This window comes from Schistocerca americana, chromosome X, assembly GCF_021461395.2.
Source record: "Schistocerca americana isolate TAMUIC-IGC-003095 chromosome X, iqSchAmer2.1, whole genome shotgun sequence".
In the NCBI taxonomy this organism is placed as follows: Eukaryota; Metazoa; Arthropoda; class Insecta; order Orthoptera; family Acrididae; genus Schistocerca; species Schistocerca americana.
Window position 1 is genome coordinate 72,497,934 of NC_060130.1, and position 22,993 is coordinate 72,520,926.

A 22,993-nucleotide genomic window follows, 5' to 3' on the forward strand; every position below is an offset into this window, starting at 1 on the left:
AGGTATCTAAAACTGGTCTCACAGGAGAGGTTCAAATCATAGAAAGTTAGAGTGTCAGTCCTCTTGTACTTAGTCGGCATTCTGCCGTTTGTATTACATTCAGTTGCAATTTCTGTGTTTCATCGTCAATAAGAAAGTGCAAGGGATACAGTAAACCTGAAGTGAATCAACAGAATCTATAACTGGAATCACAGCAGAGGTTCAAATCATAGAAAGTTAGAGTGTCAGTCCTCTTGTACTTAAGTCGGCTTTGTGCCTTTTGTATTATATTCGGAAGCTATTTCTGTGTTTCATCGTCAATAAGAAGGTCCAAGGGATACAGTAAACCTGAAGTGCAGCTGCGGAATCTTGAACTGGACTCACAGGAGAGGTTCAAATCATAGAAAGTTGGAGTGTCAGTCCTCTTGCACTTAAGTCGGCATTGTGCCTTTTGTATTAAATTCGGATGCTATTTCAGTGTTTCATCGTCAATAAGATGGTCCAAGGGATTCAGGAAACCTGAAGTGAAGCATCGAAATCTAAAACTGGGCTCACAGTAGAGGTTCAAATCATATAAAGTTAGAGTGTCAGTCCTCTTGTACTTAAGTCGGCATTGTGCCTTTTGTATTATATTCGGATGCAATATCTGTGTCTCATCGTCAATAAGAAGGTCCAAGGGATACAGTAAACCTGAAGTGAAGCATTGGAATCTAAAACTGGACTCACACTAGAGGTTCAAATCATAGGAAGTTAGAGTGTCAGTCCTCTTGTACTTAAGTCGGCATTGTGCCTTTTGTATTGGATTCGGAAGCGATTTCTGTGTTTCATTGTCAATAAGAAAGTCCAAGGGATACGGTTAAACTGAAGTGAAGGATCGGAATCTAAAACTGGACTCACAGGAGAGGTTCAAATCATAGAAAGTTAGAGTGTCAGTCCTCTTGTCCTTAAGTCGGCAGTAAGCCTTGTGTATTAAATTCGGATGCAATTTCTGTGTTTCATCGTCAATAAAAAGGTCCAAGGGATACAGTAAACCTGAAGTGAAGCATCGGAATCTTAAACTGGACTCACAGGAGGGGGTTCGAATCATAGAAAGTTAGAGTGCCAGTCCTCTTGTACTTAAGTCGGCATTGTGCCTTTTGCATAAAATTCGGATGCTATTTTCTGTGTTTCATCGCCAATAAGAAGGACCAAGGGATACAGTAAACCTGAAGTGAAGCATCGGAATATAAAACTGGACTCACAGGAGAGGCTGAAATCATAGAAAGTTAGAGTGTCAGTCCTCTTGTACTTAATCGGCATTGTGCCTTTTGTATTAAATTCGGATGCAATATCTGTGTTTCATCGTCAATAAGCAGGTCCAAGGGATACAGTAAACCTGAAGAGAAGCATTGAATCTAAAACTGGACTCACAGGAGAGGTTCAAATCATAGAAAGTTAGAGAGTCACTCCTCTTGTACTTAAGTCGGCATTGTGCTTTTGTATTAAATTCGGATGCAATATCAGTGTTTCATCGTCAATTAAAAAGGTCCAAGGGATACAGTAAACCTGAAGTGTAGCATCGGAATCTAAAACTGGGACTCACAGGAGAGGTTCAAATCATAGAAAGTTAGAGCGTCAGTCCTCTTGTACTTAAGTCGACATTCTGCCGTTTGTATTACATTCAGTTGCAATTTCTGTCAATAGGAAGGTGCAAGGGATACAGTAAACCTGAAGTGAAGCATTGGAATCTAAAACTGGACTCACAGGAGAGGTTCAAATCATAGAAAGTTAGAGGGTCAGTCATTTTGTACTTCAGTCGGCATTGTGTTTTTGTATTAATTTCGGATGCAATTTCTGTGTTTCATCGTCAATAAGAATGTCCAAGGGAAACAGTAAACCTGAAGTGAAGCAACGGAATCTAAAACTGGACTCACAGGAGAGGTTCAAATCATAGAAAATTTGATTGTCAGTCCTCTTGTACGTCAGTCGGCATTGTGCCTTTTGTATTAAATTCGGATGCAATTTCTGTGTTTCATCGTCAATAAGAAGGTCCAAGGGATATAGTAAACCTGAAGTGAAGCATCAGAATCTAAAACTGGACTCACAGGAGAGGTTCAATTCATAGAAAGTTAGAGTGTCAGTCCTCTTGTACTTAAGTCGGCATTGTGCAATTTTTATTTTAATTCGGATGCAATTTCTGTGTTTCATCTTCAATAAGAAGGTCCAAGGTATACAGTAAACCTGATGTGAAGCATCGGAATATAACACTGGACTCACTGGAGAGGTTCAAATCATAGAATGCTAGAGTGTCAGTCCTCCTGTACTTAAGTCGGCATTTGTGCCTTTTGTATTAAATTCGGATACAATTTCTGTGTTTCATCGTCAATACGAAGGTCCAAAGGATACAGTAAACCTGAAGTGAAGCATCGGAATCTAAAACTGGACTCATAGGAGAAGTTCTAATCATAGAAAGTTTAGAGTGTCAGTCCTCTTGTACTTAAGTCGGCTTTGTGCCTTTTGTATTAAATTCGGAAGCTATTTCTGTGTTTCATCGTCAATAAGATGGTCCAAGGGATACAGTACACCAGAAGTGCAGCTGCGGAATCTTAAACTGGACTCACAGGAGAGGTTCAAATCATAGAATGTTAGAGTGTCAGTCCTCTTGTACTTAAGTCGGCATTGTGCCTTTTGTATTAAATTCGGATGCAATTTCTGTGTTTCACCGTCAATAAGAAGGTCCAAGGTATACAGTTTATCCTGATGTGAAGCATCGGAATATAACACTGGACTCACTGGAGAGGTTCAAATCATAGAAAGTTAGAATGTCAGTCCTCCTGTACTTAAGTCGGCATTGTGCCTTTTGTATTAAATTCGGATACAATTTCTGTGTTTCATCGTCAATATGAAGGTCCAAAGGATACAGTAAACCTGAAGTGAAGCATCGGGATCCAAAACTGGACTCACAGGAGAGGTTCAAATCATAGAAAGTTAAAGTGACAGTCCTCTTGTACTTAAGTCGGCATTCTGCCGTTTGTATTACATTCAGTTGCCATTTCTGTGTATCATCGTCAATAAGAAGGTGCAAGGGATACAGTAAACCTGAAGTGAACCATTTGGAATCCTGAAACGGGACTCACAGGAGAGGTTCAAATCATAGAAAGTTAGAGAGTCAGTCATCTTGTACTTAAGTCGGCATTGTGCTTTTGTATTAAATTTGGATGCAATATCAGTGTTTCATCGTCAATAAAAAGGTCCATGGGAAACAGTAAACCTGAAGTGTAGCATCGGAATCTAAAACTGGACTCACAGGAGAGGTTCAAATCATAGAAAGTTAGTTTGTCAGTCCTCTTGTACTTAAGTCGGCATTGTGCATTTTGTATTAAATTCGGATGCAATTTCTGTGTTTCATCGTCAATAAGAAGGTCCAAGGGATACAGTAAACCTGAACTGAAGCATGGGAATCTTAAACTGGACTCATGGGAGAGGTTCAAATCATAGAATGTTAGAGTGTCAGTCCTCTTGTACTTAAGTCGGCATTGTGCCTTTTGAATTAAATTCGGAAGCAATTTCTGTGTTTCATCGTCAATAAGAAGGTCAAAGGGATACAGTTAACCTGAAGTGAAGCATCGGAATCTAAAACTGGACTCACAGGAGAGGTTCAAGTCATAGAAAGTTAGAGTGCCAGTCCTCTTGTACTTAAGTCGGCATTGTGCCTTTTGCATAAAATTCGGATGCTATTTCAGTGTTTCATCGTTAATAAGAAGGACCAAGGGATACAGTAAACCTGAGTGAAGCATCGGAATATAAAACTGGACTCACAGGAGAGGCTGAAATCATAGAAAGTTAGAGTATCAGTCCTCTTGTACTTAATCGGCATTGTGCCTTTTGTATTAAATTCGGATGCAATATCTGTGTTTCATCGTCAATAAGCAGGTCCAAGGGATACAGTAAACCTGAAGAGAAGCATTGGAATCTAAAACTGGACTCACAGGAGAGGTTCAAATCATAGAAAGTTAGAGAGTCACTCCTCTTGTACTTAAGTCGGCATTGTGCTTTTGTTTTAAATTCGGATGCAATATCAGTGTTTCATTGTCAATAAAAAGGTCCAAGGGATACAGTAAACCTGAAGTGTAGCATCGGAATCTAAAACTGGACTCACAGGAAAGGTTCAAATCATAGAAAGTTAGAGCGTCAGTCCTCTTGTACTTAAGTCGACATTCTGCCGTTTGTAATTACGTTCAGTTGCAATTTCTGTGCTTCATCGTCAATAGGAAGGTGCAAGGGATACAGTAAACCTGAAGTGAAGCATTGGAATCTAAAACTGGACTCACAGGAGAGGTTCAAATCATAGAAAGTTAGAGGGTCCGTCATTTTGTACTTCAGTCTGCATTGTGTTTTTGTTATTAATTTCGGATGCAATTTCTGTGTTTCATCGTCAATAAGAATGTCCAAGGGAAACAGTAAACCTGAAGTGAAGCAACGGAATCTAAAACTGGACTCACAGGAGAGGTTCAAATCGTAGAAAATTTGATTGTCAGTCCTCTTGTACGTCAGTCGGCATTGTGCCTTTTGTATTAAATTCGGATGCAATTTCTGTGTTTCATCGTCAATAAGAAGGTCCAAGGGATACAGTAAACCTGAAGTGAAGTATCAGAATCTAAAACTGGACTCACAGGAGAGGTTCAAATCATAGAAAGTTAGAGTGTCAGTCCTCTTGTACTTAAGTCGGCATTGTGCAATTTCTATTTTTATTCGGATGCAATATCTGTGTTTCATCTTCAATAAGAAGGTCCAAGGTATACAGTAAACCTGATGTGAAGCATCGGAAATATAACACTGGACTCACTGGAGAGGTTCAAATCATAGAATGTTAGAGTGTCAGTCCTCCTGTACTTAAGTCGGCATTGTGCCTTTTGTATTAAATTTGGATACAATTTCTGTGTTTCATCGTCAATATGAAGGTCCAAAGGATACAGTAAACCTGAAGTGAAGCATCGGAATCTAAAACTGGACTCATAGGAGAGGTTCTAATGATAGAAAGTTAGAGTGTCAGTTCTCTTGTACTTAAGTCGGCTTTGTGCCTTTTGTATTAAAATTCGGAAGCTATTTCTGTGTTTCATCGTCAATAAGAAGGTCCAAGGGATACAGTACACCAGAAGTGCAGCTGCGGAATCTTAAACTGGACTCACAGGAGAGGTTCAAATCATAGAAAGTTAGAGTGTCAGTCCTCTTGTACTTAAGTCGGCATTGTGCCTTTTGTATTAAATTCGGATGCAATTTCTGTGTTTCATCGTGAATAAGAAGGTCCAAGGTATACAGTTAACCTGATGTGAAGCATCGGAATATAACACTGGACTCACTGGAGAGGTTCAAATCATAGAAAGTTAGAGTGTCAGTCCTCTTGTACTTAAGTCGGCATTCTGCCGTTTGTATTACATTCAGTTGCCATTTCTGTGTATCATCGTCAATAAGAAGGTGCAAGGGATACAGTAAACCTGAAGTGAACCATTGGAATCTGGAACTGGACTCACAGGAGAGGTTCAAATCATAGAAAGTTTAAGAGTCAGTCATCTTGTACTTAAGTCGGCATTGTGCTTTTGTATTAAATTCGGATGCAATATCAGTGGTTCATCGTCAATAAAAAGGTCCATGGGAAACAGTAAACCTGAAGTGTAGCATCGGAATCTAAAACTGGACTCACAGGACAGGTTCAAATCATAGAAAGTTAGATTGTCAGTCCTCTTGTACTTAAGTCGGCATTGTGCATTTTGTATTAAATTCGGATGCAATTTCTGTGTTTCATCGTCAATAAGAAGGTCCAAGGGATACAGTAAACCTGAACTGAAGCATGGGAATCTTAAACTGGACTCATGGGAGAGGTTCAAATCATAGAAAGTTAGAGTGTCAGTCCTCTTGTACTTAAGTCGGCATTGTGCCTTTTGTATTAAATTCGGAAGCAATTTCTGTGTTTCTTCGTCAATAAGAAGGTCAAAGGGATACAGTTAACCTGAAGTGAAGCATCGGAATCTGAAACTGGACTCACAGGAGAGGTTCAAGTCATAGAAAGTTAGTGTGTCAGTCCTCTTGTACTTAAGTCGGCATTGTGCCTTTTGTATTATATTCATGCAATTTCTGTGTTTCATCGACAATAAGATGGTCCAAGGGATACAGTAGACCTGAAGTGAAGCTTCGGAATCATAAACTGGACTCACAGGAGAGGTTCGAATCATAGAAAGTTAGAGTGTCAGTCCTGTTGTAGTTGAGTCGGCATTGTGCCTTTTGTGTTATATTCGGATACAGTTTCTGTGTTTCATCGTCAATAAGAAGGTCAAAGGGATACAGTAAACCTGAAGTGAAGCATCGGGATCCAAAACTGGACTCACAGGAGAGGTTCAAATCATAGAAAGTTAAAGTGACAGTCCTCTTGTACTTAAGACGGCATTCTGCCGTTTGTATTACATTCAGTTGCAATTTCTGTGCATCATCGTAAATAAGAAGGTGCAAGGGATACAGTAAACCTGAAGTGAAGCATTGGAATCTGAAACTGGACTCACAGGAGAGGTTCAAATCATAAAAAGTTAGGGAGTCAGTCCTCTTGTACTTAAGTCGGCTTTGTGCTTTTGTATTAAATTCGGATGCAATTTCTGTGTTTCGTCGTCAATACGAAGGTCCAAGGGATACAGTAAACCTGAAGTGTAGCATCGGAATCTAAAACTGGACTCACAGGAGTCGTTCAAATCATAGAAAGTTATGGTGTCAGTCCTCTTGTACTTAAGTCGGCATTGTGCCTTTTGTATTAAATATGGATGCAATATCTGCGTTTCATCGTCAAAAACCTGAAGAGAAGCATTGGAATCTAAAACTGGACTCACAGGAGAGGTTCAAATCATAGAAAGTTAGAGAGTCAGTCCTCTTGTACTTAAGTCGGCATTGTGCTTTTGTATTAAATTCGGTTGCAATATCAGTGTTTCATCGTCAATAAAAAGGTCCATGGGATACAGTAAAGCTGAAGTGTAGCATCGGAATCTAAAACTGGACTCACAGGAGAGGTTCAAATCATAGTAAGTTTTTGTGTCAGTCCTCTTGTACTTAAGGTGGCATTGTGCCTTTTGTATTAAATTCGGATACAATTTCTGTTTTTCATCGTCAATAAGAAGGTCCAGGGGATACAGTAAACCTGAAGTGAAGCATCGAGATCAAAAACTGGACTCACAGGAGAGGTTCACATCATAGAAAGTTAGTGTGTCAGTCCTCTTGTACTTTAGTCAGCATTGTGCCTTTCGTATTAAATTCGGTTGCAATTTCTGTGTTTCAACGTCAATAAAAAGGTCCAAGGGATACAGTAAACCTGAAGTGAAGCATCGGAATCTTAAACTGGACTCACAGGAGAGGTCCAATCATAGAAAGTTAGAGTGTCAGTCCTCTTGTAGTTGAGTCGGCATTGTGCCTTTTGTGTTAAATTCGGATGCAGTTTCTGTGTTTCATCGTCAATAAGAATGTCCAAGGGATACAGTAAACCTGAAGTGAAGCATCGGAATCTAAAACTGGACTCACAGGAGAGGTTCAAATCATAGAAAGTTAAAGTGACAGTCCTCTTGTACTTAAGTCGGCATTCTGCCGTTTGTATTACATTTAGTTGCAATTTCTGTGTTTCATCGTCAATAAGAAGGTGCAAGGGATACAGTAAACCTGAAGTGAAGCATTGGAATCTGAAACTGGACTCACAGGAGAGGATCAAATCATAAAAAGTTAGAGAGTCAGTCCTCTTGTACTTAAGTCGGCATTGTGCTTTTGTATTAAATTCGGATACAGTTTCTGTGTTTCATCGTCAATACGAAGGTCCAAGAGATACAGTAAACCTGAAGTGTAGCATCAGAATCTAAAACTGGACTCACAGGAGAGGTTCAAATCATAGAAAGTTAATGTGTCAGTCCTCTTCTACTTAAGGCGGCATTGTGCCTTTTGTATTAAATTCGGATGCAATTTCTGTGTTTCATCGTCAATAAGAAGGTCCAAGGGATACAGTAAACATGAAGTGAAGCATAGGGATCTAAAACTGGTCTCACAGGAGAGGTTCAATTCATAGAAAGTTACAGTGTCAGTCCTCTTGTACTTAGTCGGCATTCTGGCGTTAGTATTACATTCAGTTGCAATTTCTGTGTTTCATCGTCAATAAGAAAGTGCAAGGGATACAGTAAACCTGAAGTGAAGCAACAGAATCTATAACTGGAATCACAGGAGAGGTTCAAATCATAGAAAGTTAGAGTGTCAGTCCTCTTGTACTTAAGTCGGCTTTGTGCCTTTTGTATTAAATTCGGAAGCTATTTCTGTGTTTCATCGTCAATAAGAAGGTCCAAGGGATACAGTAAACCTGAAGTGCAGCTGCGGAATCTTAAAGTGGACTGACAGGAGAGGTTCAAATCATAGAATGTTGGAGTGTCAGTCCTCTTGCACTTACGTCGGCATTGTGCCTTTTGTATTAAATTCGGATGCTATTTCAGTGTTTCATCGTCAATAAGATGGTCCAAGGGATTCAGGAAACCTGAAGTGAAGCATCGAAATCTAAAACAGGGCTCACAGTAGAGGTTCAAATCATATAAAGTTAGATTGTCAGTCCTCTTGTACTTAAGTCGGCATTGTGCTTTTTGTATGACATTCGGATGCAATATCTGTGTCTCATCGTCAATAAGAAGGTCCGAGGGATACAGTAAACCTGAAGTGAAGCATTGGAATCTAAAACTGGACTCACACTAGAGGTTCAAATCATAGGAAGTTAGAGTGTCAGTCCTCTTGTACTTAAGTCGGCATTGTGCCTTTTGTATTGGATTCGGAAGCGATTTCTGTGTTTCATCGTCAATAAGAAGGTCCAAGGGATACGGTTAAACTGAAGTGAAGCATCGGAATCTAAAACTGGACTCATAGGAGAGGTTCTAATCATAGAAAGTTAGAGTGTCAGTTCTCTTGTACTTAAGTCGGCTTTGTGCCTTTTGTATTAAATTCGGAAGCTATTTCTGTGTTTCATCGTCAATAAGAAGGTCCAAGGGATACAGTAAACCTGAAGTGAAGCATCGGAATCTTAAACTGGACTCACAGGACGGGTTCGAATCATAGAAAGTTAGAGTGCCAGTCCTCTTGTAATTAAGTCGGCATTGTGCCTTTTGCATCAAATTCGGATGCCATTTCAGTGTTTCATCGCCAATAAGAAGGACCAAGGGATACAGTAAACCTGAAGTGAAGCATCGGAATATAAAACTGGACTCACAGGAGAGGCTGAAATCATAGAAAGTTAGAGTGTCAGTCCTCTTGTACTTAATCGGCATTGTGCCTTTTGTATTAAATTCGGATGCAATATCTGTGTTCCATCGTCAATAAGCAGGTCCAAGGGATACAGTAAACCTGAAGAGAAGCATTGGAATCTAAAACTGGACTCACAGGAGAGGTTCAAATCATAGAAAGTTAGAGAGTCACTCCGCTTGTACTTAAGTCGGCATTGTGCAATTTTTATTTTAATTCGGATGCAATTTCTGTGTTTCATCGTCAATAAGAAGGTCCGAGGGATACAGTAAACCTGAAGTGAAGTATCAGAATATAAAACTGGACTCACAGGAGAGGTTCAAATCATAGAAAGTTAGAATGTCAGTCCTCTTGTACTTAAGTCGGCATTGTGCAATTTTTATTTTAATTCGGATGCAATTTCTGTGTTTCATCTTCAGTAAGAAGGTCCAAGGTATACAGTAAACCTGATGTGAAGCATCGGAATATAACACTGGACTCACTGGAGAGGTTCAAATCATTGAATGTTAGAGTGTCAGTCCTCCTGTACTTAAGTCGGCATTGTGCCTTTTGTATTAAATTCGGATACAATTTCTGTGTTTCATCGTCAATATGAAGGTCCAAAGGATACAGTAAACCTGAAGTGAAGCATCGGAATCTAAAACTGGACTCATAGGAGAGGTTCTAATCATAGAAAGTTAGAGTGTCAGTCCTCTTGTACTTAAGTCGGCTTTGTGCCTTTTGTATTAAATTCGGAAGCTATTTCTGTGTTTCATCGTCAATATGAAGGTCCAAGGGATACAGTAAACCAGAAGTGCAGCTGCGGAATCTTAAACTGGACTCACAGGAGAGGTTCAAATCATAGAAAGTTAGAGTGTCAGTCCTCTTGTACTTAAGTCGGCATTGTGCCTTTTGTATTAAATTCGGATGCAATTTCTGTGTTTCATCGTCAATAAGAAGGTCCAAGGTATACAGTAAACCTGATGTGAAGCATCGGAATATAACACTGGACTCACTGGAGAGGTTCAAATCATAGAAAGTTAGAGTGTCAGTCCTCCTGTACTTAAGTCGGCATTGTGCCTATTGTATTCAATTCGGATATAATTTCTGTGTTTCATCGTCAATATGAAGGTCCAAAGGATACAGTAAATCTGAAGTGTAGCATCGGAATCTAAAACTGGACTCACAGGAGACGTTCAAATCATAGGAAGTTATGGTGTCAGTCCTCTTGTACTTAAGTCGGCATTGTGCCTTTTGTATTAAATTTGGATGCAATAACTGTGTTTCATCGTCAAAAACCTGAAGAGAAGCATTGGAATCTAAAACTGGACTCACAGGAGAGGTTCAAATCATAGAAAGTTAGAGAGTCAGTCCTCTTGTACTTAAGTCGGCATTGTGCTTTTGTATTAAATTCGGATGCAATATCAGTGTTTCATCGCCAATAAAAAGGTCCATGGGATACAGTAACCCTGAAGTGTAGCATCGGAATCTAAAACTGGACTCACAGGAGAGGTTCAAATCATAGAAAGTTATTGTGTCAGTCCTCTTGTACTTCAGGCGGCATTGTGCCTTTTGTATTGAATTCGGACGCAATTTCTGTGTTTCATCGTCAATAAGAAGGTCCAAGGGATACAGTAAACCTGAAGTGAAGCATCGAGATCAAAAACTGGACTCACAGGAGAGGTTCACATCATAGAAAGTTAGTGTGTCAGTCCTCTTGTACTTTAGTCGGCATTGTGCCTTTTGTATTAAATTCGGTTGCAATTTCTGTGTTTCAACGTCAATAAAAAGGTCCAAGGGATACAGTAAACCTGAAGTGAAGCATCGGAATCTTAAACTGGACTCACAGGAGAGGTCCGATCATAGAAAGTTGGAGTGTCAGTCCTCTTGTAGTTGAGTCGGCATTGTGCCTTTTGTGTTAAATTCGGATGCAGTTTCTGTGTTTCATCGTCAATACGAAGGTCCAAGAGATACAGTAAACCTGAAGTGTAGCATCAGAATCTAAAACTGGACTCACAGGAGAGGTTCAATTCATAGAAAGTTAGAGTGTCAGTCCTCTTGTACTTAAGTCGGCATTGTGCAATTTTTATTTTAATTCGGATGCAATTTCTGTGTTTCATCTTCAATAAGAAGGTCCAAGGTATACAGTAAACCTGATGTGAAGCATCGGAATATAACACTGGACTCACTGGAGAGGTTCAAAGCATAGAATGCTAGAGTGTCAGTCCTCCTGTACTTAAGTCGGCATTGTGCCTTTTGTATTAAATTCGGATACAATTTCTGTGTTTCATCGTCAATATGAAGGTCCAAAGGATACAGTAAACCTGAAGTGAAGCATCGGGATCCAAAACTGGACTCACAGGAGAGGTTCAAATCATAGAAAGTTAAAGTGACAGTCCTCTTGTACTTAAGTCGGCATTCTGCCGTTTGTATTACATTCAGTTGCCATTTCTGTGTATCATCGTCAATAAGAAGGTGCAAGGGATACAGTAAACCTGAACTGAACCATTGGAATCTGAAACTGGACTCACAGGAGAGGTTCAAATCATAGAAAGTTAGAGAGTCAGTCATCTTGTACTTAAGTCGGCATTGTGCTTTTGTATTAAATTTGGATGCAATATCAGTGTTTCAACGTCAATAAAAAGGTCCATGGGAAACAGTAAACCTGAAGTGTAGCATCGGAATCTAAAACTGGACTCACAGGAGAGGTTCAAATCATAGAAAGTTAGTTTGTCAGTCCTCTTGTACTTAAGTCGGCATTGTGCATTTTGTATTAAATTCGGATGCAATTTCTGTGTTTCATCGTCAATAAGAAGGTCCAAGGGATACAGTAAACCTGAACTGAAGCATGGGAATCTTAAACTGGACTCATGGGAGAGGTTCAAATCATAGAAAGTTAGAGTGTCAGTCCTCTTGTACTTAAGTCGGCATTGTGCCTTTTGAATTAAATTCGGAAGCAATTTCTGTGTTTCATCGTCAATAAGAAGGTCAAAGGGATACAGTTAACCTGAAGTGAAGCATCGGAATCTAAAACTGGACTCACAGGAGAGGTTCAAGTCATAGAAAGTTAGTGTGTCAGTCCTCTTGTACTTAAGTCGGCTTTGTGCCTTTTGTATTATATTCGGATGCAATTTCTGTGTTTCATCGACAATAAGATGGTCCAAGGGATACAGTAGACCTGAAGTGAAGCTTCGGAATCATAAACTGGACTCACAGGAGAGGATCATATCATAGAAAGTTAGAGTGTCAGTCCTCTTGTACTTAAGTCGGCATTGTGCCTTTTGTATTAAATTCGGGTGCAATTTCTGTGTTTCATCGTCAGTAAAAAGGTCCAAGGGATACAGTAAACATGAAGTGAAGCATCGGAATCTAAAACTGGACTCACACTAGAGGTTCAAATCATAGGAAGTTAGAGTGTCAGTCCTCTTGTACTTAAGTCGGCAAATTGCCTTTTGTATTGGATTCGGAAGCGATTTCTGTGTTTCATCGTCAATAAGAAGGTCCAAGGGATACGGTTAAACTGAAGTGAAGGATCGGAATCTAAAACTGGACTCACAGGAGAGGTTCAAATCATAGAAAGTTAGAGTGTCAGTCCTCTTGTTTTTAAGTCGGCAGTAAGCCTTGTGTATTAAATTCGGATGCAATTTCTGTGTTTCATCGTCAATAAAAAGGTCCAAGGGATACAGTAAACCTGAAGTGAAGCATCGGAATCTTAAACTGGACTCACAGGAGGGGTTCGAATCATAGAAAGTTAGAGTGCCAGTCCTCTTGTACTTAAGTCGGCATTGTGCTTTTTGCATAAAATTCGGATGCTATTTCAGTGTTTCATCGCCAATAAGAAGGACCAAGGGATACAGTAAACCTGAAGTGAAGCATCGGAATATAAAACTGGACTCACAGGAGAGGCTGAAATCATAGAAAGTTAGAGTGTCAGTCCTCTTGTACTTAATCGGCATTGTGCCTTTTGTATTAAATTCGGATGCAATATCTGTGTTTCATCGTCAATAAGCAGGTCCAAGGGATACAGTAAACCTGAAGAGAAGCATTGGAATCTAAAACTGGACTCACAGGAGAGGTTCAAATCATAGAAAGTTAGAGAGTCACTCCTCTTGTACTTAAGTCGGCATTGTGCTTTTGTTTTAAATTCGGATGCAATATCAGTGTTTCATTGTCAATAAAAAGGTCCAAGGGATACAGTAAACCTGAAGTGTAGCATCGGAATCTAAAACTGGACTCACAGGAGAGGTTCAAATCATACAAAGTTAGAGCGTCAGTCCTCTTGTACTTAAGTCGACATTCTGCCGTTTGTATTACGTTCAGTTGCAATTTCTGTGCTTCATCGTCAATAGGAAGGTGCAAGGGATACAGTAAACCTGAAGTGAAGCATTGGAATCTAAAACTGGACTCACAGGAGAGGTTCAAATCATAGAAAGTTAGAGGGTCAGTCATTTTGTACTTCAGTCTGCATTGTGTTTTTGTATTAATTTCGGATGCAATTTCTGTGTTTCATCGTCAATAAGAATGTCCAAGGGAAACAGTAAACCTGAAGTGAAGCAACGGAATCTAAAACTGGACTCACAGGAGAGGTTCAAATCGTAGAAAATTTGATTGTCAGTCCTCTTGTACGTCAGTCGGCATTGTGCCTTTTGTATTAAATTCGGATGCAATTTCTGTGTTTCATCGTCAATAAGAAGGTCCAAGGGATACAGTAAACCTGAAGTGAAGTATCAGAATCTAAAACTGGACTCACAGGAGAGGTTCAAATCATAGAAAGTTAGAGTGTCAGTCCTCTTGTACTTATGTCGGCATTGTGCAATTTTTATTTTTATTCGGATGCAATATCTGTGTTTCATCTTCAATAAGAAGGTCCAAGGTATACAGTAAACCTGATGTGAAGCATCGGAATATAACACTGGACTCACTGGAGAGGTTCAAATCATAGAATGTTAGAGTGTCAGTCCTCCTGTACTTAAGTCGGCATTGTGCCTCTGTATTAAATTTGGATACAATTTCTGTGTTTCATCGTCAATATGAAGGTCCAAAGGATACAGTAAACCTGAAGTGAAGCATCGGAATCTAAAACTGGACTCATAGGAGAGGTTCTAATGATAGAAAGTTAGAGTGTCAGTTCTCTTGTACTTAAGTCGGCTTTGTGCCTTTTGTATTAAATTCGGAAGCTATTTCTGTGTTTCATCGTCAATAAGAAGGTCCAAGGGATACAGTACACCAGAAGTGCAGCTGCGGAATCTTAAACTGGACTCACAGGAGAGGTTCAAATCATAGAAAGTTAGAGTGTCAGTCCTCTTGTACTTAAGTCGGCATTGTGCCTTTTGTATTAAATTCGGATGCAATTTCTGTGTTTCATCATGAATAAGAAGGTCCAAGGTATACAGTTAACCTGATGTGAAGCATCGGAATATAACACTGGACTCACTGGAGAGGTTCAAATCATAGAAAGTTAGAGTGTCAGTCCTCTTGTACTTAAGTCGGCATTCTGCCGTTTGTATTACATTCAGTTGCCATTTCTGTGTATCATCGTCAATAAGAAGGTGCAAGGGATACAGTAAACCTGAAGTGAACCATTGGAATCTGGAACTGGACTCACAGGAGAGGTTCAAATCATAGAAAGTTAGAGAGTCAGTCATCTTGTACTTAAGTCGGCATTGTGCTTTTGTATTAAATTCGGATGCAATATCAGTGGTTCATCGTCAATAAAAAGGTCCATGGGAAACAGTAAACCTGAAGTGTAGCATCGGAATCTAAAACTGGACTCACAGGACAGGTTCAAATCATAGAAAGTTAGATTGTCAGTCCTCTTGTACTTAAGTCGGCATTGTGCATTTTGTATTAAATTCGGATGCAATTTCTGTGTTTCATCGTCAATAAGAAGGTCCAAGGGATACAGTAAACCTGAACTGAAGCATGGGAATCTTAAACTGGACTCATGGGAGAGGTTCAAATCATAGAAAGTTAGAGTGTCAGTCCTCTTGTACTTAAGTCGGCATTGTGCCTTTTGTATTAAATTCGGAAGCAATTTCTGTGTTTCTTCGTCAATAAGAAGGTCAAAGGGATACAGTTAACCTGAAGTGATGCATCGGAATCTGAAACTGGACTCACAGGAGAGGTTCAAGTCATAGAAAGTTAGTGTGTCAGTCCTCTTGTACTTAAGTCGGCATTGTGCCTTTTGTATTATATTCGGATGCAATTTCTGTGTTTCATCGACAATAAGATGGTCCAAGGGATACAGTAGACCTGAAGTGAAGCTTCGGAATCATAAACTGGACTCACAGGAGAGGTTCGAATCATAGAAAGTTAGAGTGTCAGTCCTGTTGTAGTTGAGTCGGCATTGTGCCTTTTGTGTTATATTCGGATGCAGTTTCTGTGTTTCATCGTCAATAAGAAGGTCAAAGGGATACAGTAAACCTGAAGTGAAGCATCGGGATCCAAAACTGGACTCACAGGAGAGGTTCAAATCATAGAAAGTTAAAGTGACAGTCCTCTTGTACTTAAGACGGCATTCTGCCGTTTGTATTACATTCAGTTGCAATTTCTGTGCATCATCGTCAATAAGAAGGTGCAAGGGATACAGTAAACCTGAAGTGAAGCATTGGAATCTGAAACTGGACTCACAGGAGAGGTTCAAATCATAAAAAGTTAGGGAGTCAGTCCTCTTGTACTTAAGTCGGCTTTGTGCTTTTGTATTAAATTCGGATGCAATTTCTGTGTTTCGTCGTCAATACGAAGGTCCAAGGGATACAGTAAACCTGAAGTGTAGCATCGGAATCTAAAACTGGACTCACAGGAGTCGTTCAAATCATAGAAAGTTATGGTGTCAGTCCTCTTGTACTTAAGTCGGCATTGTGCCTTTTGTATTAAATATGGATGCAATATCTGCGTTTCATCGTCAAAAACCTGAAGAGAAGCATTGGAATCTAAAACTGGACTCACAGGAGAGGTTCAAATCATAGAAAGTTAGAGAGTCAGTCCTCTTGTACTTAAGTCGGCATTGTGCTTTTGTATTAAATTCGGTTGCAATATCAGTGTTTCATCGTCAATAAAAAGGTCCATGGGATACAGTAAAGCTGAAGTGTAGCATCGGAATCTAAAACTGGACTCACAGGAGAGGTTCAAATCATAGTAAGTTTTTGTGTCAGTCCTCTTGTACTTAAGGTGGCATTGTGCCTTTTGTATTAAATTCGGATACAATTTCTGTTTTTCATCGTCAATAAGAAGGTCCAGGGGATACAGTAAACCTGAAGTGAAGCATCGAGATCAAAAACTGGACTCACAGGAGAGGTTCACAACATAGAAAGTTAGTGTGTCAGTCCTCTTGTACTTTAGTCAGCATTGTGCCTTTCGTATTAAATTCGGTTGCAATTTCTGTGTTTCAACGTCAATAAAAAGGTCCAAGGGATACAGTAAACCTGAAGTGAAGCATCGGAATCTTAAACTGGACTCACAGGAGAGGTCCAATCATAGAAAGTTAGAGTGTCAGTCCTCTTGTAGTTGAGTCGGCATTGTGCCTTTTGTGTTAAATTCGGATGCAGTTTCTGTGTTTCATCGTCAATAAGAATGTCCAAGGGATACAGTAAACCTGAAGTGAAGCATCGGAATCTAAAACTGGACTCACAGGGGAGGTTCAAATCATAGAAAGTTAAAGTGACAGTCCTCTTGTACTTAAGTCGGCATTCTGCCGTTTGTATTACATTTAGTTGCAATTTCTGTGTTTCATCGTCAATAAGAAGGTGCAAGGGATACAGTAAACCTGAAGTGAAGCATTGGAATCTGAAACTGGACTCACAGGAGAGGATCAAATCATAAAAAGTTAGAGAGTCAGTCCTCTTGTACTTAAGTCGGCATTGTGCTTTTGTATTAAATTCGGATACAGTTTCTGTGTTTCATCGTCAATACGAAGGTCCAAGAGATACAGTAAACCTGAAGTGTAGCATCAGAATCTAAAACTGGACTCACAGGAGAGGTTCAAATCATAGAAAGTTAATGTGTCAGTCCTCTTCTACTTAAGGCGGCATTGTGCCTTTTGTATTAAATTCGGATGCAATTTCTGTGTTTCATCGTCAATAAGAAGGTCCAAGGGATACAGTAAACATGAAGTGAAGCATAGGGATCTAAAACTGGTCTCACAGGAGAGGTTCAAATCATAGAAAGTTACAGTGTCAGTCCTCTTGTACTTAGTCGGCATTCTGGCGTTTGTATTACATTCACTTGCAATTTCTGTGTTTCATCGTCAATAAGAAAGTGCAAGGGATACAGTAAACCTGAAGTGAAGCAACAGAATCTATAACTGGAATCACAGGAGAGGTTCAAATCATAGAAAGTTAGAGTGTCAGTCCTCTTGTACTTAAGTCGGCTTTGTGCCTTTTGTATTAAATTCGGAAGCTATTTCTGTGTTTCATCGTCAATAAGAAGGTCCAAGGGATACAGTAAACCTGAAGTGCAGCTGCGGAATCTTAAAGTGGACTCACAGGAGAGGTTCAAATCATAGAATGTTGGAGTGTCAGTCCTCTTGCACTTACGTCGGCATTGTGCCTTTTGTATTAAATTCGGATGCTATTTCAGTGTTTCATCGTCAATAAGATGGTCCAAGGGATTCAGGAAACCTGAAGTGAAGCATCGAAATCTAAAACAGGGCTCACAGTAGAGGTTCAAATCATATAAAGTTAGACTGTCAGTCCTCTTGTACTTAAGTCGGCATTGTGCTTTTTGTATTAAATTCGGATGCAATATCTGTGTCTCATCGTCAATAAGAAGGTCCAAGGGATACAGTAAACCTGAAGTGAAGCATTGGAATCTAAAACTGGACTCACACTAGAGGTTCAAATCATAGGAAGTTAGAGTGTCAGTCCTCTTGTACTTAAGTCGGCATTGTGCCTTTTGTATTGGATTCGGAAGCGATTTCTGTGTTTCATCGTCAATAAGAAGGTCCAAGGGATACGGTTAAACTGAAGTGAAGCATCGGAATCTAAAACTGGACTCATAGGAGAGGTTCTAATCATAGAAAGTTAGAGTGTCAGTCCTCTTGTACTTAAGTCGGCTTTGTGCCTTTTGTATTAAATTCGGAAGCTATTTCTGTGTTTCATCGTCAATAAGAAGGTCCAAGGGATACAGTAAACCTGAAGTGAAGCATCGGAATCTTAAACTGGACTCACAGGACGGGTTCGAATCATAGAAAGTTAGAGTGCCAGACCTCTTGTAATTAAGTCGGCATTGTGCCTTTTGCATCAAATTCGGATGCCATTTCAGTGTTTCATCGCCAATAAGAAGGACCAAGGGATACAGTAAACCTGAAGTGAAGCATCGGAATATAAAACTGGACTCACAGGAGAGGCTGAAATCATAGAAAGTTAGAGTGTCAGTCCTCTTGTACTTAATCGGCATTGTGCCTTTTGTATTAAATTCGGATGCAATATCTGTGTTCCATCGTCAATAAGCAGGTCCAAGGGATACAGTAAACCTGAAGAGAAGCATTGGAATCTAAAACTGGACTCACAGGAGAGGTTCAAATCATAGAAAGTTAGAGAGTCACTCCGCTTGTACTTAAGTCGGCATTGTGCAATTTTTATTTTAATTCGGATGCAATTTCTGTGTTTCATCATCAATAAGAAGGTCCGAGGGATACAGTAAACCTGAAGTGAAGTATCAGAATATAAAACTGGACTCACAGGAGAGGTTCAAATCATAGAAAGTTAGAATGTCAGTCCTCTTGTACTTAAGTCGGCATTGTGCAATTTTTATTTTAATTCGGATGCAATTTCTGTGTTTCATCTTCAGTAAGAAGGTCCAAGGTATACAGTAAACCTGATGTGAAGCATCGGAATATAACACTGGACTCACTGGAGAGGTTCAAATCATTGAATGTTAGAGTGTCAGTCCTCCTGTACTTAAGTCGGCATTGTGCCTTTTGTATTAAATTCGGATACAATTTCTGTGTTTCATCGTCAATATGAAGGCCCAAAGGATACAGTAAACCTGAAGTGAAGCATCGGAATCTAAAACTGGACTCATAGGAGAGGTTCTAATCATAGAAAGTTAGAGTGTCAGTCCTCTTGTACTTAAGTCGGCTTTGTGCCTTTTGTATTAAATTCGGAAGCTATTTCTGTGTTTCATCGTCAATATGAAGGTCCAAGGGATACAGTAAACCAGAAGTGCAGCTGCGGAATCTTAAACTGGACTCACAGGAGAGGTTCAAATCATAGAAAGTTAGAGTGTCAGTCCTCTTGTACTTAAGTCGGCATTGTGCCTTTTGTATTAAATTCGGATGCAATTTCTGTGTTTCATCGTCAATAAGAAGGTCCAAGGTATACAGTAAACCTGATGTGAAGCATCGGAATATAACACTGGACTCACTGGAGAGGTCCGATCATAGAAAGTTGGAGTGTCAGTCCTCTTGTAGTTGAGTCGGCATTGTGCCTTTTGTATTAAATTCGGATATAATTTCTGTGTTTCATCGTCAATATGAAGGTCCAAAGGATACAGTAAATCTGAAGTGTAGCATCGGAATCTAAAACTGGACTCACAGGAGACGTTCAAATCATAGGAAGTTATGGTGTCAGTCCTCTTGTACTTAAGTCGGCATTGTGCCTTTTGTATTAAATTTGGATGCAATAACTGTGTTTCATCGTCAAAAACCTGAAGAGAAGCATTGGAATCTAAAACTGGACTCACAGGAGAGGTTCAAATCATAGAAAGTTAGAGAGTCAGTCCTCTTGTACTTAAGTCGGCATTGTGCTTTTGTATTAAATTCGGATGCAATATCAGTGTTTCATCGCCAATAAAAAGGTCCATGGGATACAGTAAACCTGAAGTGTAGCATCGGAATCTAAAACTGGACTCACAGGAGAGGTTCAAATCATAGAAAGTTATTGTGTCAGTCCTCTTGTACTTCAGGCGGCATTGTGCCTTTTGTATTGAATTCGGACGCAATTTCTGTGTTTCATCGTCAATAAGAAGGTCCAAGGGATACAGTAAACCTGAAGTGAAGCATCGAGATCAAAAACTGGACTCACAGGAGAGGTTCACATCATAGAAAGTTAGTGTGTCAGTCCTCTTGTACTTTAGTCGGCATTGTGCCTTTTGTATTAAATTCGGTTGCAATTTCTGTGTTTCAACGTCAATAAAAAGGTCCAAGGGATACAGTAAACCTGAAGTGAAGCATCGGAATCTTAAACTGGACTCACAGGAGAGGTCCGATCATAGAAAGTTGGAGTGTCAGTCCTCTTGTAGTTGAGTCGGCATTGTGCCTTTTGTATTAAATTCGGATGATATTTCAGTGTTTCATCGTCAATAAGATGGTCCAAGGGATTCAGGAAACCTGAAGTGAAGCATCGAAATCTAAAACTGGGCTCACAGCAGAGGTTCAAATCATATAAAGTTAGAGTGTCAGTCCTCTTGTACTTAAGTCGGCATTGTGCGTTTTGTATTAAATTTGGATGCTATATCTGTGTCTCATCGTCAATAAGAATGTCCAAGGGATACAGTAAACCAGAAGTGAAGCATTGGAATCTAAAACTGGACTCACACTAGAGGTTCAAATCAGAGGAAGTTAGAGTGTCAGTCCTCTTGTACTTAAGTCGGCATTGTTCCTTTTGTATTGAATTCGGAAGCAATTTCTGTGTTTCATCGTCAATAAGAAGGTCCAAGGGATACGGTTAAACTGAAGTGAAGCATCGGAACCTAAAACTGGACTCACAGGAGAGGTTCAAATCATTGAAAGTTAGAGTGTCAGTCCTCTTTTTCTTAAGTCGGCAGTAAGCCTTGTGTATTAAATTCGGATGCAATTTCTGTCTTTCATCGTCAATAAAAAGGTACAAGGGATACAGTAAACCTGAAGTGAAGCATCGGAATCTTAAACTGGACTCACAGGAGGGGTTCGAATCATAGAAAGTTAGAGTGCCAGTCCTCTTGTACTTACGTCGGCATTGTGCCTTTTGCATAAAATTCGGATGCTATTTCAGTGTTTCATCGCCAATAAGAAGGACCAAGGGATACAGTAAACCTGAAGTGAAGCATCGGAATATAAAACTGGACTCACAGGAGAGGTTCAAATCATAGAAAATTAGAGAGTCACTCCTCTTGTACTTCAGTCGGCATTGTGCTTTTGTATTAAATTCGGATGCAATATCAGTGTTTCATCGTCAATAAAAAGGTCCAAGGGATACAGTAAACCTGAAGTGTAGCATCGGAATCTAAAACTGGACTCACAGGAGAGGTTCAAATTATAGAAAGTTAGAGCGTCAGTCCTCTTGTACTTAAGTCGGCATTCTGCCGTTTGTATTACATTCAGTTGCAATTTCTGTGCTTCATCGTCAATAGGAAGGTGCAAGGGATACAGTAAACCTGAAGTGAAGCATTGGAATCTAAAACTGGACTCACAGGAGAGGATCTAATCATAAAAAGTTAGAGAGCCAGACCTCTTGTACTTAAGTCGGCGTTGTGCTCTTGTATTAAATTCGGATACAATTTCTGTGTTTCATCGTCAATACGAAGGTACAAGAGATACAGTAAACCTGAAGTGTAGCATCAGAATCTAAAACTGGACTCACAGGAGAGGTTCAAATCATAGAAAGTTATTGTGTCAGTCCTCTTGTACTTAAGGCGGCATTGTGCCTTTTGTATTAAATTCGGATGCAATTTCTGTGTTTCATCGTCAATAAGAAGGTCCAAGGGATACACTAAACATGAAGTGAAGCATAGGGATCTAAAACTGGTCTCACAGGAGAGGTTCAAATCTTAGAAAGTTAGAGTGTCAGTCCTCTTGTACTTAAGTCGGCATTCTGCCGTTTGTATTACATTCAGTTGAAATTTCTGTGTTTCATCGTCAATAAGAAGGTGCAAGGGATACAGTAAACCTGAAGTGAAGCATTGGAATCTAAAACTGGACTCACAGGAGAGGTTCAAATCATAGAAAGTTAGAGTGTCAGTCATCTTGTACTGAAGTCGGCATTGTGTTTTTCTATTAAATTCGGATGCAATTTCTGTGTTTCATCGTCAATAAGAATGTCCAAGGGATACAGTAAACCTGAAGTGAAGCAACAGAATCTATAACTGGAATCACAGGAGAGGTTCAAATCTTAGAAAGTTAGATTGTCAGTCCTCTTGTACTTAAGTCAGCTTTGTGACTTTTGTATTAAATTCGGAAGCTATTTCTGTGTTTCATCGTCAATAAGAAGGTCCAAGGGATACAGTAAACCTGAAGTGCAGCTGCGGAATCTTTAACTGGACTCACAGGAGAGGTTCAAAACATAGAATGTTAGAGTGTCAGTCATCTTGTACTGAAGTCGGCATTGTGTTTTTCTATTAGATTCGGATGCAATTTCTGTGATTCATCGTCAATAAGAATGTCCAAGGGATACAGTAAACCTGAAGTGAAGCAACAGAATCTATAACTGGAATCACAGGAGAGGTTCCAATCTTAGAAAGTTAGAGTGTCAGTCCTCATGTACTTAAGTCGGCTTTGTGCCTCTTGTATTAAATTCGGAAGCTATTTCTGTGTTTCATCGTCAATAAGAAGGTCCACGGATACAGTAAACCTGAAGTGCAGCTGCGGAATCTTAAACTGGACTCACAGGAGAGGTTCAAATCATAGAAAGTTAGAGTGTCAGTCCTCTTGTACTTAAGTCGGCATTGTGCCTTTTGTATTAAATTCGGATGATATTTCAGTGTTTCATCGTCAATAAGATGGTCCAAGGGATTCAGGAAACCTGAAGTGAAGCATCGAAATCTAAAACTGGGCTCACAGCAAGGT